A 15,979-nucleotide genomic window follows, 5' to 3' on the forward strand; every position below is an offset into this window, starting at 1 on the left:
GGAGTTTTCTATTTGACCCCAAAATAGTTATAAACCTTTCCAGGACCTAAGAAAAGCTACATTGTAAGGAGAAACCATATCGGTTTAGCGATTAGTGAGATCCTTTGGTAAAAACAGACAGATAGACATCCTGTTACTTTGATATAAGGATTAATAATTCAAATAAAAATCATGCTAAAAACAAATAGAAAACAACATAAACAAACTAAAACTTATTAACAATTTCACATTTTATAAACAAAGATGATAACTTTACTATTCACTTTTTTTATAATCACTTTTTAACACCACAAGTGGCATTCATGATTTAAATCTATGTATTATCTCTCCCCTATAAACTAACACAATGATAGATTTGTCTAATAGTAAAGTACTGTTGTAGCAAATAAATGAATTTTTGGGTTCATTCCCTAGACGTGCCTTTTGAGCACTGAACCCCTGCCCCTCCTTAATTTAAAATAAATTGTAAATAGGGTGGAGGTGTATATTGTTTTCTATGCTTAACCTTGCTAGGCTACAGTGTACAAATTAAGTCACCTAAATTTTGAAATAAACACATTAAAGTTTATTTTTAAATTTTTTTCAAAATTATTGGGGGATGGGGTCCGTGGGAAGGTTCTTTGTTTTTCTAAGCAATTTGAGGGAAACTGCAACTAACCATCACAATTGAATAATATAGTAGATTCACAACTAAACAATCATACCACGAAAAGAAAAAATAAAATTAAAATCAAGGTAAAAACAAGAACAAATAACATGCATATCAACACAACAAATCTGCTTATCTTAAAATAATAATTTGCTAGGGTTTTGGAGGATTTTTACACTCGAGTCTGAAATTAAAATTTCTTTCATTTTCATATTTTTCTGTGTATAAACAACAGATGTAGATCTGTTAAAAAAAAAACATTATAAAACCACAGTAAAATGTTCATTTTTTCCAAATTGACGGACGGGCACAATAAAAAAAGATAATCTTTAAAATTGTCTATTGTCAGATGTCTATTTTATGCAGTTTAGTTAATCGGTACACCGACAAACCTCCTAAAGGGACAAACGTCCTAATGCGACAAACGTACTAATACTCCTAAAGGGACAAACCTCCTAATGCGACAAACGTCCTAGATTAGATTAGATTTATTATTCTTGGGTGTACATACATAGAAAAAAAAACTACAATAATAAATGAATTAAATGAATATTATATACATTTATATATACAGAAAAATTTTATTGATATGGTTAATTTATAAAAATATTTTCTTCCCAAATGGCAGTTTCCTAAAAAATAGGAGTATGCAGTAATGTGTATTCACACATTGTTTTCATACAGGCCATATAAATAAGACAAAAAAAAAGATAATAAGCAATAAATGAAATCATATTGGAGAGGAAAGAATGATAATAGGAAGGATTGATTAGGGCATACAAGTCTCACACCATTATTGCAATAATAGAAATTTAAAAAAAATTTAAACAAATAAATTTTGATTAATTTATCAGATTTCAAACAATATTGAAAAGAAATATAAATTTATCTACATTCTTGACATAATGGGTTGTTACACACTAGAATTAAGCTTGATAACAAAGATTCTTTTAGATTTTTAATAAATTTTTTTCTTGGTTGATTGTGGGTTAATAAATCATTATTACAATGGTTATTCCATAATTCTTGAAAATGATACTTAGGAAATCTTTCAATAGATTTAAACTTCGGCTTTTTAACATCAAACATATTTGAGTTTCTAAGATTTCTGGTATGTAATTGGTTACGGCGAAGCCATGTACCTTGAAAGGAACTTGGTAGCTTACTGTTTATAAAATCATACATAAATAATAATTTCAAATAATTAGCTGATTCATGTAAAGGAAGGACATTCATTTTTTTAAATAAAGGCATTGTGTGTGAGATGTGTTTCTTACTAAAAACAATTCTTATTGCCTTTTTTTGCAATTTAATTAATGGTTCCATAGTAGATTTAAGACCACAACTCCAGGCAGGTAAACAGTAAAGTAAATGACTATTTATAAGGGAATGAAAAAGCATTTTTTTGCTATCTAAATTCAGTATATGTTTAGCTCTATTTATAAGAAATAAGGAACTAGAAATTCTTTTACGTAAATGTTCTACATGATATTTAAAATTTAAAGAAGGATCTATAAATACACCTAGGAATTTAATTGCAGGAATATTGCTACTTGAATTGACATAATTTAAGATTTTTATTTTCTCAGGATCAAACTCATTTTCATTGTTAAAGTTTAGCTTAATATTAAGAGCATTCCAATCAATAGTATTTTCGTTTTTATTAAATATCATAATTTTAGTTTTATCAGGATTTAAGCTCATTTGATTACTCCTAAACCAATCAGATATCTTTTTAAGTTCATTGTTTAATTTCAGTTTTATCTCTGTAAAGTTTTTACCAGAAATTAAAAAATTACTGTCATCAGCAAATAATAGGGTAAATAAATCAGTACAGTTTTTAAGATCATTTATGTAGATTAAAAATAGAATTGGTCCTAAAATAGAGCCCTGTGGGACGCCTCTATCTATTTTCAGCTTTGTTGAGTCAGTGTTGTTTACATGTACAAATTGCTGTCTATTACTTAAATAATTTTTAAACCATTCAAGTTCAATGCCATTAATGCCAATTTTTGACAACTTTTTAATTAAAATATGGTGTGGAATTGTATCAAAACATTTTGCAAGATCACAGAAGACTCCAATTACAGTTTTATTATCGTTTTTTGCCTCGGCTATGTAATTTAAGAGGTGTACCACAGGGTGTATTGTAGACTTTTTTGATTGAAATCCATACTGATGTTCAAAAATGATATTATTACTAATCAAATAACAAGAAAGTTGTTGATAAATGACTTTTTCTAAAACTTTTGAGAAAATAGCTAATAAACTTATTGGCCTATAGTTTGATGGATCAGCTTTTTCATTAGAATTATTCCCTTTTAACTTAAAAATAGGTATAACTTTTGCGATTTTTAATTCAGAAGGTATTTTTCCAGTTAAAATAGTTTGGTTAATGACATGAGAGAGAGGAAGAGCAATAACAGAAATAATTTTCTTTAAAAAAGAATTTGACAGGCCAAAAATGTCCATACTTTGTTTATTTCCCATTTTTTTAACAATATCTATAACTATATTTGGGTTTATTGTATGCATTTTAAAACTGGAATTATAATTAGGTATATAGCTACACGGATCAATGTTAGAAGGATTTATTTTAGATGATATCTTGCTTGCTACAGAAGTGAAGTGTTCATTCAATTTCTCAGAAATTTCTGCATTATCCAAATATATAGAATCATTAAACTTCAATTCATTGATACATGTTGCTTTATCTTTTGTTTTTCGGATTGCATCTCTAATAATATCCCAAGTTTTCCTCAAGTCAGATTTACATTTTTTTAGCTCATTACAATAATACAATTTTTTAGCTGTTTTTATTGCACGATTATAGACATTTCTATATCTATTATATAACCTAATATTTTCAGCAGTTGGTTCATTAATACTTAACGTTGACAATTCAAATTTTTTATCTCTACATCTCATTAAACCATCAGTCATAAATTTTTCAATTTTATGTATGTTCTTATTAATTCTTATCTTTTGTAAAGGAAAAGAAAGTTCATAAAATTCATTAAAAAGCTCATAAAATTTATTAAAGCAATGTTGGGGTTCCATACTGTTAGTTACATTTTCCCAATTAATTTTCCCAATTAATTTCTTAATAGATTGATAAACTCAGTAATTTTTTCTTCATTAATATTTCTTGTAAAAATAAACGATTCTTTACTTGCTTTATATGAATAAGGTGTTATTGTGAAAATTGGAAAATGATCAGATATATCATTTAATAAAATTCCTGAATGAAAACTATTATCTTTTGCGTTAGTAAAAATTTGGTCAATACATGTTGCTGTTGTTCTAGAAATTCTTGTTGGTCTTGTTATCAAAGATAAAAAACCATTTGCAATGCAATTTTCAAGAAAATCATTTGTTTTTTCATGACAATAGTATTTTAGAATATCAAAATTAGAATCTGTGAAAATGTAAGAGGCACATTTAAAAGACATTAATTTACTTTGTAGGTTAGAAAAATTATCAATAAAAAAATCCATTTGTTGAGATTCTGTAAATCCAATTTTAGTAGTATTAGGCCGGTAGACATTACTTAAAACAAATTTCTCTCTGTTATATTCAAGTTGAATTGTGAGTGACTCAAATAAACCTTCTTCAAATGTTGACAATTCATTCAATATTTTGAATTTTAGATTTTTATGAATATAATAGGCTATCCCGCCGCCCCCTTTATTCTTTCTACACTTATAGATAAAGATATAATCATCTATTTTAAAAATATCTTGGTCATAGATAGTCCAGACTTCTTGCAATGATATTACATCTATTATGACTTTATTTTCTTTTAAATAATCTATATATTCTTTCAGCTGAATAAATTTACTATTGAGACTTTGTATGTTCCAAGAGAGAAATTTTAATGTTTTAAATTGTTTACATTTTTCAATAAATTGTTTGTTATTAAAATATGCACATGATAAATCAATTTCATAATACGGATTTTCATAATTATTACCATTTAATGTAGAATCTTTATATCTAGATAAGAAATCATATTCAATATTATTTAAAATCTGACAGATACTGCCCACCCTATCGAAAATCATTACATAAATATAGTGTGAGACATATACATAAAAGGTATAATGAAGAAAGGAAGTTGGGGCTGTAAGGGGAAAATAGGGAGAAGTTTTTAATGAATGAAAGATATGGAAATTGGGTATAATTTAACATATAAACAAAGATCACTAACAAGGGTATAAAATTATATTTACATGAAGCAATTTTTAGTTGCGAAGCTACTCTATAATTAAAATATTGTAAAATATAATGTAAGAGGATAAAACTTAATCAAAGTATTACATATAATAGAATAATAATGTTTATCTCTTAACAATATTTCTCAATTATTTGATTGGGTGTGATTTCAAACATTTTTACTTTAAATACTTTCTCACTCTTTTTGGTAATAAATTTGACAATTTTGCCATCTAAATGCCAAACTTTTTCAAATTTCTCAGATTGAATCAATTTTTGCATGACAGCATAACGGCGTTTAGTAAGATCAGCAGCAATACGATAGCTTTTTGTGCCTTTTTCACTATCAATTTTCCGAACCTTAGCAAAATTTTTGTTGGCAAGAATTAGATTTCGAAGGTTGCGGTTTTTGAAACGCACAAAAATAGGTGGGCACATATAATTACCACTCTTTGGGATGGGCAATACATGAGCTGTTTCGATGTAATCTGATGGATGTTCAACGCTGAAACCAATAGAATCTTTCTTTTTGATCAACACAGGCTCAAGCACTTCATGCACAGCAGCCATACAAAGCTTAGCATGGTCATATTCAGAGATATTTTTGGCTTGGGCTTCTGGTACAAATAAGCCATTTATACGCACACAGTAATTCCTTGATGCCTGCTCTCTAGCATCCACTCCTTCTCTGACAGTCTCAAGTCCTTCCTTTAAGGGAAGTATATCCTTATCATTAATTTGTGCTTTAAATGCAGATAGTTCGCTTTTTAAAGCATCTAAATCTGCCTTTTTAGGCCTGGACTCAAGATCATCATTGAGCTTCTTTATCTCCTCTTTCAGATCAGTATTTGCGTCCTGCAAATCACTCATGGCTTTAGAAAGAGAAGTCAGTTCTTTTTCATTTGCAGTAATACGGGCAGACAGACTCTCAATTACTTCTAATTTAGATAGTCTATCCTTGATATCCCGAATATCTTCTGTTAGTGTAGTTTCTACACTTAACTTGTTAAACTTTGACATTTTGTTAATTTGATCCCTTGTATAGGAAATGAATTACAAATACATGTGTTTATAGGATGAAAACTAAACACTAACTGAAAACTAAACACTAACTGAAAACTAAACACTAACTGAAAACTAAACACTAACTGAAAACTAAACACTAACTGAAAACTAAACACTAACTGAAAACTAAACACTAACTGAAAACTAAACAAAGGGACAAACGTCCTAATGCGTCAAACCTCCTAATGTGACATATCTTATGTAAAACCTCCTAAAAAATTTAATTTTTAATCTTCCAAAATTAAAAGAAAAAAATCTTCCAAAAATTATGTACTAACTGTGAAACAATGTAAAAATTCAATCCAATATGGCGATAAAACACAGAGGGACGAAATTCAAAATCTTAATTTATTTCTTAAATAACTTTGTCCACAGGGTGAAATTTAAAAAACCGTCCGACAGTTTTCCCAAAGTCTGTGTTGGCTATCAAGAAGCATGGTTTCGAACCCGATACAACCTTGCATTACAAAAATCGACCCTTAACTCACACTTAATAAATGTGATATCACTTAAAAGGTTTTAGGAGGTTTTACTTAAGAGATGTCGCATTATAAGGTTTGTCGTTTAGGAGGTTTGTCGCTTAAGACGTTTGTCGTTTAGGAGGTTTGTCGGATTAGGATGTTTGTCGCATTAGGACGTTTGTCGTAGTAGGACGTTTGTCGGTGTATCAAACGTCCTAATGCGACAAACGTCCTAAAACGCCTAAACCTATACACAGAAAGAGAGTTTTAGAGTGGATTCGCTACAAAAAGGTAAACTAATCTATGTTCTTTATTTTTTAACAAAATTTATCACCATTTGTGGATAAAATGAAGGCTAGAATTTACTATTAAGATGCTTCAAATATTTTTACTACAATCATTTTGCAATTTTCAACTTCTTTTACAAATATCTAATCACGTCAGATTAGTAGGGAAGCGAGCAGGGGCGTCCAAGCTTTTATTTTTTTTGGGGGGGGGTATTTACCCCCCCAAAATTGTTTTTTGGGGGTAAATACCCCCTCTTAAATGGTTAGGGGTAGGGGTAAATTTTAAATGGGGGGGGGGGTAAAATGAAAAAAATTTGGGGGTGCCTACGGAACCCCCAAAATCGTTTGGGGGGGGGGGGGTAATCGCCCCATTACCCCCCCCCCCCCTTTGAAATATTTAAAGCTTTTGTTTCTTAGGCAAGATAAGTAGATACCTGTTTTTTTGTAATTATATTGAGTAAATTTTTAAACAAAGCTTTTCTCTGGCTAGGCTTTTGTCTATAGGTAGGTACGTTATAGAAAGGATACCATGTTATTACCAATTCAGAAAGCAAAACCAACTTTGAATTCAAGAGTGTTAATCAAATCATATTTAAATCAATGGAAATACTAAATAGTTTCAAATAACAATTACTTAACTTGAGTTAAGTTTACTTACTGTTTAAGTGTACAGACATTTAAAGGGAGAATTATTTTCAAAAAATATTTTCAAAGACAATAAAGAGTATGTTGAAATTTGTTTTAAAGTTATAATTTCAATTGTATTCTATTATAATTCTGCCAGTTTTATATAGACTGCCGGGAAGAGATGGGTGAATTGACACTCCTTTTTTATTTTATTGTCAAAAGAATGGGGATTTTACTTTTCTATTGGCGTTTTTTCCAATATAATTATTTTAAACTTTCCCTTGAATTATATTTATTATATCCTTCAGACAGACTACATACAGCTAGACATCCTGTTACTTTCAATGTGATTTCTTCTTCTTTTTTCTAATTTTTTAAATTAATCAATAATGATACTAAATGTCTAAATCCTAAGCAGACCCTAGGACGTATATACTTCATGAGACATGCGTAAGTTAGAGCAAACACACAAAAAAATACACAGGCTTGACACCAAAATTCTACTTTGATAGATAGGACAGGAAATAAGATAGATAGATAGACAGACAGGACAGAAAATGGATAGAAATATAGATAGATAGGAGAGGAAGTGCGCAACATTTAAATAATGAATTACTGAATGTCCAAGGAAATAATACATTAAGCATATTTTGAGAAATCGGTTAAAAAGGTTAAGATCATCTATATATTATAGAGTAGTAAAAACTAAGCATATGAATATATATTAAGTATTTTTTTAGTAAATACGATGTGATTTAATTATAATTATGATTATCCTGTCATATTAAGCGTTTTTTTTGTCTGAAGCTTAAGTTCTCAATAACTACTAAACTGATTGGGTTCTCTTTTTAAGAATGCTTCACAAAGGTCAATTAGGATATTCTAATTCCAGACTTTAGTCTTGGGATGGTTTTGAGCTATTTTCAAGCCCCTCTTGGTACCTTCAATTACAGAGCCCCTAATTGCTGGGGGCGTAACATTTAGTTATCATTTACAAAAGCAGGATTTATTTTTAATGGTGTAAGTTTAAATTTTTCAGGTTTCTAAACAGATTATATTCCTGGCACAGTTTACGTACCGCGTTTGTATTTTTCAAAAAAGAAATTTTGCAAGACTGATTATTTCCGGTTTTGCAAAAAAATTGCTTTTAAAATTGCATAACTAAAAATTATGGATTGTTTAGGCCTATTATATATGTATACTATGGAGTGATAAATAAGTCTTTCAAGCATGAATGACAGCGTTTAAAAAATGAAGAATATGACTCTTTTCTTAGTTTCATTGAAATGATATGAATTTAGTGTTTGAAAAAGAAAGAACGATTCTATTAAAATTGAATATTTGAAATAATGTTATTAATAAGTTCTAATTAATATTCTTATTCTAAAAATTAAATATGAGATTATTCATAATTATCATTATTTTAATAATCATATTTTAGAGTAGTTTGAACTTAGTAAAGCGTTTGATGTATTTTTTTGAATGAAATTAAAATTATGCCTCGGATAGAATATAACAGACGCAATATAACCATAAGATCTTATTTTGACATGTCCATTAACTAAATCTTGCTTTAGGATGGTCATGATTTTATGATCAAACGCCCTTTAGACAACCAACTCTGATTGCACAACTGTGCATGGTAATGAGTTGTGACTATTTTGGGCAAAGGCAACCCCTCCTTCTTTAACTATTTATGTCACGCACCTGACATAGCAGCAGTTGGACAACTATGTTCATAAAAAGCAAGGCAATTTCAAGAAATGGACAGGATTTTTTGATACCTTCACTCAGAATAATAAAGGATCTATTAAAACCCCAACTCCTTTTTTTCTATCATTCAGTGAGAAAAAAATGCTTTCTATCTGCTACAGGGGTCTAACATACTTAACCTAATCTAACCTAAAATAAAACATGAATTGCATACATACAGATAAAGGGAAAACTAAGCTCTATAAAACAAGCGTTGGAAGTTAAAATTTGGAGTCATTTCGTTTACATAAAATTGGCAATGTTTCAGATATGTTAAAATGTAAATATTTTAAATCCTGAAATATTTTTGTATAATATTGGAATAAAATGATTCTGCTAAACTAGGTTGTTGTTATTATATCAACATAGGACTAAATAGTGCTTTCACAAAAGTACCCTTGTGAGCACAGGTAGCCCCCCTCCCATCCTTTCTTTAGAATAAATTAAAATTAATAGCGGGAGGGGATGGGGGGGGGGGAGAAGGAAGTTTTTCAATTTCAGGTTAGATTAGATTGTATAGGGCACTGGGTAGAACTGCAGGGTTAGGGCTTCGACAGGGATGGGCATAGGAGTACTTAAAATGTTATTAATAGAATAGAGATAGCGGAAAAGGTATTACTGTTAGACTAATTGTTAACTAAATTACCTTTAATATCAAAATGTTTAATTTGATAAATTCTGTTTGATCAAAGGGACATAAACCACTGAAACTAATGTCAATACATTGTTTCCAAGCCTAACAGGTATTGAACCTTGTATTTGAGAAATGGTGACCTAAATCAGGTTAAAATATTCATATGGAATACATAATATAGATTATTCCAGTAAAAGGAATTGTATTCTGATATCTCAATTGTGTTACTAGCTTGAGAACTATACAACGATTTGATAGACTGCTATAATAAGGGACACTTTATATTCTGGGAGGTTTTAAGCTATTTTAATAATTTCTTTGGAATTACATTAAGTCCTAGATAGTAATAAATAGTTTTGTGTTTGACATATTTCTAAAAAAAAATGTGGTTTTATCCGATTTATAATACTAAATAGAACGACGTCTGTCCGAAAGTCTATCACTCTTGCGCTTATACTTGCAAAAACAACTTAATTAAACCTTTTCAGTTCATAACAATACTAGTCTTACTATGATTTTTTTAGCTATTACCATAAAAAATCAATTAATCTTTTGGTATAATAAAATCATGTTTTTTATACAGCGTATAAAATAACAATCTTGTAAATATTAGCCTAGCAACCTAATCCTGTAAAAGTAAACCTGTCTCGAGTGACAAGCCCCCAGAATTTGAGATCTTTCTAGCTTCAAATTCAAACAAGGATTTCATGTCAATTTTTTTGTATAGTTTAAAAGTACGTATAAATTTTGGATTAAAAAAAACAATTAATTGAATTTTAATTATATTAACTTCAAGAAAGCTTTTAAAAGTGCATATAAATAAATACGTCATTCAAAACAAATGACCAATGATAGGCCAATACACAGACTAAATTACCAATGCCAGGCCAATTACCATTGCCATTTAATTAACCAATGGTAGGCCAATATGTCGTCATTTTTATAAGCACTATAAAAAGCTTCAACTTCAAGATACTTCATTTACTAATATAAATTACTTTAAAGCAAATTATCTTTCATGTTTTAAAAATCTGCCAATAGACAAGTTGACTACCTATAATGAAGAAAACTTTTAAAGGATGTTGTCATCCTTTATAATCCTTCAAATTGGCCCATAGGCTATTTCTTTTCAAGCAGTTATTAGTATTTTTAAACATTGTCATAAATCAAGTGAATACAGCTATGGATGACTTTCTGTTTCAGATGTGTAGCATCTATATATAAGTTTTTAATTATTTTTTTGATTTTTTTTATATAAATAAAACTACTCTTTAACTAGAGCTTGCCTGTCTCACCTACGAAACTTAAATAGAAGTTAATGTTGTTTTTAAATCTTAAACACTCATGAAAGTAAGTTTCTTTTTACCTTGGGTATAGTTTGACTGGTAAAAAACCAGTTTTTAATATTTAACACTTTTTAAAAAAATATTTACTAAATGTTTGATAATATTCAATGTTCTTTTAAATAGAAAATAATGTAGCATTAAATTGCTGCGCTATGGCCTAACTGTCTATGTTCTTTCAATATTGAGTTTTGATAATTTCTGAACATGTCAACGTGTCTTATTTCTTACCATGTGGTTCTATGGACAAAATCATTCTTGTGTTGTTAAATTGTGCTGTACATTTGCAAAAATGACGCATTCATGTAGCACACAAAAATATATCTTTGTGAGTTCTTGGATAGGGATTAATATCGAGAAAACAAGGATAACATCAATAAGTACTTATTAAGTAGCGAAGCACAAATAATCATGGAATGGACAAACAGACAAAATTGAGTTACAGAGCAGGTGTTATATTGTCATGACAAATGTAAGAAAGAGAGAGAAAATAAAAAAAACTTAAAGAAAATTACTAAACCTTAAATGAATTAGTGTTAATGCCTTTAGAAACATTTTTAAACCGACAGACAGACGGACAAACAGTGCAAATATGTATATCATATATATCTTTAAAAAAGTAAATAAGTCCATTGACTAAAATGTAAGTATAATATCAATATTAGTTTTTACAAGAAATTGGAGAAGCCTAAGCTAATTCTAGCTTTCATTAATCAACCGCCAAGTTTTAGGTTAAAAGGAAGTCGCAACCACATACCCTCCCCTCCTACTGAATGAACAATTTGACCAATAAATGAGCAAGCTAAATTAACGACAAGTTTAATTTTTGTCGTTAATGTATGTTGTAAGAAACCCTGTCCCTGAATTTACAGACATTCCGAAATAATGCCTCAAAATAGAAAATAATGAAAATACTTCCTTTACTTAAGATTATCATGAAAACAAGACCTTATTCGTCTTTAGATAGTTAACTATAAAAATATTAACAAAATAAAGCTCTAAAGTAAAACATAATGGAGATTTGTTCCTTTGTTTAAGAACAGATCTATTTATATTATGAAAACTAGACCATTTTTGGCCATAGATGCATAACTGTAAACATAAGAAGACGAATAAATGACGTCATAAAAATGAGGGATAAGGAGAGGAGGAGTGGGAAAGAACCCCCCCCCCCAAAAAAAAAAGAGATGGATAATTCCTCGTTTTTACGACGTAAAATGCTTATTTTTTGAAGGAATTTCTTCGTCTGGTAAACATAATAACAAATATATTTAGCTGGAAATGCTATACCTAGCTCTTAAGAAACCATGATTAGTTTTGTTCCTTGTTAAGGATAGTTCCTCAGTCGGGATATAATTCTAATTGAAATTCTAAAGCTCAGTTAGTTTTTTAACCATATATTTTACCTTCAGCAGCATAGGGGGATGGAAAAATAGAGTAATAAATAGCCGAAAACCAATCCAGGCTTGTTATTGCTTTTATTTCCTTGTTGCTTAGGTCTTATATAAGCCTTGTATTTTCTTTATAATTCATGAGCTATACACATAATACATATTTGCTAAAACGCAAAAATGACAAAACTTTTTCTAATGAAAGGCAGAACAATAGATGAATAGACAGGTAATTAATTTTCTATCATTTTCAGTCTCAAAATTGTGTAACTCCTTTACATATAGTCCAAGGGCAAACTTTATTAACAAGGACAATTATATCTAAGATTTTTGTATTGGCGCACTTCTATTTTTGCTAAATTTTGTCAAAAAATCACTGAATATGAAAGACTTTTAAAGGATTTATAATTAAAAAATTGCACCTTTCAGTTTAAGGTTCAGTAAAGAAACGAAATATAGCTTCAAATACTCATTTTTTGTTCAAATTTATTGTTTTTAAAAGCTTCAATGCATTTGACTAAAAAAGTTTAGCTTGTCAATTTTACAGAAAAAAGGACAATATTTTAATTTAACCTATTGACGCTCTAAAAGTTTTTTTTTAGTGAAGCTTTTCTACAATTAGAGTCTTCCGTCTGTCTGTACAGTGTACATACATAACGGATAGCTATATTTTTTTGTTTTATTAGCCATAGTTTCTTAAATTTTAGGCCTAATCGTTCATTTTGGCATATTATAATTGTAAAAAGCGTAGCGTCCCTATGTTGACATTTTTGTTTGATATAATATCCATTCCATTTTATTTCTGGAATTATGATTCCTAGGACAACAACGTATTTTATTTTTAAGCCAAGTATCTCTATAACCAAATCCTAAAAGTGTAAGTGTGTCCTGAAACAATTTTGTAACATTATTTTTTGTAATTTTGTTTAGACTCATAAATTAATTTTCTTCTAATTAACTTCGGACACTATACAAATGTGAATGTTTGTTTGTCTGATTGTAGAGCTAAGCTTTTATGGATGTTGTCAGTTTTAATCTTTAAATGTTTATTTTTGTAGTCTCATGTAACGGAATTATATGATTTTTATATAATTGTCGTAGATTTTGGCAATCTAGTTGTCTATAATTAATCTAAAAATTTCTAGGAAGTTAAATAGTTAAAAAATAAACAGGGATATATATGTATTATAAAGAAAAGGAATACAAGAATTATCCTCCAAAATATTCGTTTTAAAAGCTTCATTTAATAAGATAGAAAAAGAGAAATTCTAGATAGATTACAGGATTTCTCATAAAAAGGCACAACTCCCATAAAATAAAAACCATAAAATTAATACCTGTTTTGTTAGTCCAGGCCTTCGGCCCGTCGGGGTTAACGGAACTGGTTTTAATTTTAATATTTTTCAGTTTAAGAATGGAGGAAAATTGTCTGTAATTCAATGCCATTCATATTTTTTCAGTATGACTAAGAACCGGATATTAATCGGTTTCAAAACTGTATCTATCCCTGTCTGTAATAATATGTCGGACATTCCTTACTTGTCAACATTTAGTTTAATTTATTTCGCAACATTACTTTTTTTCTGGGAGGGAGAGGACAATTTGATTTAGTTCATCTATACATTTTCTTTTCCTCAACAAATATAGATGAAAAACTTAATTCAAAAGATTCGGGGGTAAGATTAAATTAAAATCCAATGCCCTATCCCTGTATTCCTGAATCTTCTAGAGATTTTATTAGCTTCCCTCATTCCTATCTGGGAAACAGAGATTAGATAATGGATAATGAAATAATCTCTCCCCCAATATCATTTTATTGTTAAACAATTTAGCTTCAATAACCTTTAATTGTAAGTTAATGTGTGCTATCATACAAACTTTATAGGATGCTAACCGCTAAAGTGAAGGGTTAACCCATCCATCCCCCCCACTCAAATGCACCTAGAGGCCTTTACGGGCGTAGTCACTAGCAGTACTTTAAATTTCATTTATAATAATGTTTGCTAAAAATAGAATTAAAATAAAGTAAATACTTGCACTTTTATAAGTTGTTTGTTAAACATATTTTTAAATTTTATCAGTAAAAACACAAATAAATAAAAACATTCTTCGAGTGTGAATTTGTATGTCCTGTAAGATCTCAAATATGGATTTGCCGACATGATTTCCTTTTTAACGAAGCTTTGTTTTGGACCGACTAGATGTAAAAGTACAATCTAAGAACGGCTGGAAATTAATCTAAACATTCCTTTCACATTAATTTTGAAAAAGTGATATAAATTGGTCACAAGGTGCAATCCTGACTGGATAATGTTTTACATCACATTTGCCATAAATAGCTCGAAAAAATATGTTTTTCTACAAAATTTGTCAACGAAGAAAAAAAACAAAATAATTAAGTTGTGTAATTTATGTTAACTAAATATGCTTCAAATAGCATGTAAACATGTCAGTCATCTTTAGAAGCAAAGCAACTATAAAATTTTTTTATAAGACCAAAATATGACATCCAGTTAATTTTACTTTATATAAAAAATCGAATATTTTAAAAGTAGACATAATTTAGAAAACTAGATTTAGATAAGTATTCGAGATCAATCTAAAATGCAGTAAATGCCTGAATTTAAACATTTTTAATTACTGTTAAACAAAACCTTTACTAGAATATTTTTTTAGATAGCTTGCTCTTCTATAGTTAGGGTATTGTCTCCTGTCTGTCCAAATTCGTCAGCAATATGACTGCAACTTTTTGCTTCTTATTAAAATGTATTTAATTTATTATTTTTCGCTAATAATGTTCATTTATCCACAAATGCTTTTCGGAATACAATTATCTTTTCATGTTTTTATCTCAAATATTTAAGGAAACAAACTTTTCACTTATCTAAAATTAAAAGTTTTAGGCAAAAATTTTAAATTTATAGATAGTCAAAACTTTGATACAAAATTGTAATTACTTTTCTCGCAGAGTATTTTTTTTCATCTACGCGGCTACTTTTTAATTGGTGGATGTCCATCCATGCTTATCTTAAAATTTTAGAAGGAAATTTACTAGTTTTGTTATTTGTATGGTATAATTGCAATACTTAGAGCATTTTTCTCCATGTTTTTATTCGTAAATATGATCTACATTTGTTGCTGAACACAATAAATTACAAAAAAAAATAAAAAATTAAAAAATTGTAACATCTTACATTATATTAACTTTGTAGAAATTTCTTTCTTGAATTTATTGACAGTTTTGACTTTTTTTTCAGGCTTTGTTCTACTTTTCTAAAAGTCTACTCACTAACTGAACTGACTTTAAGCAGAATGCTTGACCGCTTAAAAACGCTCGCCGTACGAGGGGGTGCAAGGAGACAAGGGGAATGTAAATTTATAAACCGAGGGAAAAGGAAAATACAAGTGGGAAGGGGTGATCAAGTGACTGAACAACTTGAGGTGCATTTTAGTCATGTTGTAATTGGCGTTTCAATGATCAAAATGAGTGCAAAAAAGTTTGCGAAAAATGCGTGCACACACACAAACACAAGCAGAACAATTTTTCACATTATT

The 15,979-nt window shown here is 29.2% G+C and overlaps 1 protein-coding gene across 4 annotated transcripts in view; it reads right to left on the reverse strand.

Annotated features, from left to right (window-relative positions):
• The window catches only part of LOC145325081 (histone-lysine N-methyltransferase SETD7-like), a 51,878-nt gene extending 36,153 nt beyond the window's left edge, over positions 1 to 15,725 (reverse strand). For 2 of the 4 annotated variants that reach the window (XM_080167918.1, XM_080167919.1), the window contains exons 1-2: positions 15,619 to 15,725; positions 786 to 833 (exon numbers count right to left, since the gene is read on the reverse strand). The gene's annotated coding sequence lies outside the window, so the exon portion shown is untranslated. The remainder of the gene's footprint in view (positions 1 to 785; positions 834 to 15,618) is intronic. The other 2 variants (XM_080167916.1, XM_080167917.1) reach the window with 2 other exon arrangements.
• Between the last annotated feature and the right edge of the window lie 254 nt (positions 15,726 to 15,979).

The sequence above is a fragment of the Acartia tonsa genome, chromosome 7 (genome assembly GCF_053477335.1).
Source record: "Acartia tonsa isolate MP-2025a chromosome 7, ASM5347733v1, whole genome shotgun sequence".
NCBI lineage: Eukaryota > Metazoa > Arthropoda > Copepoda > Calanoida > Acartiidae > Acartia > Acartia tonsa.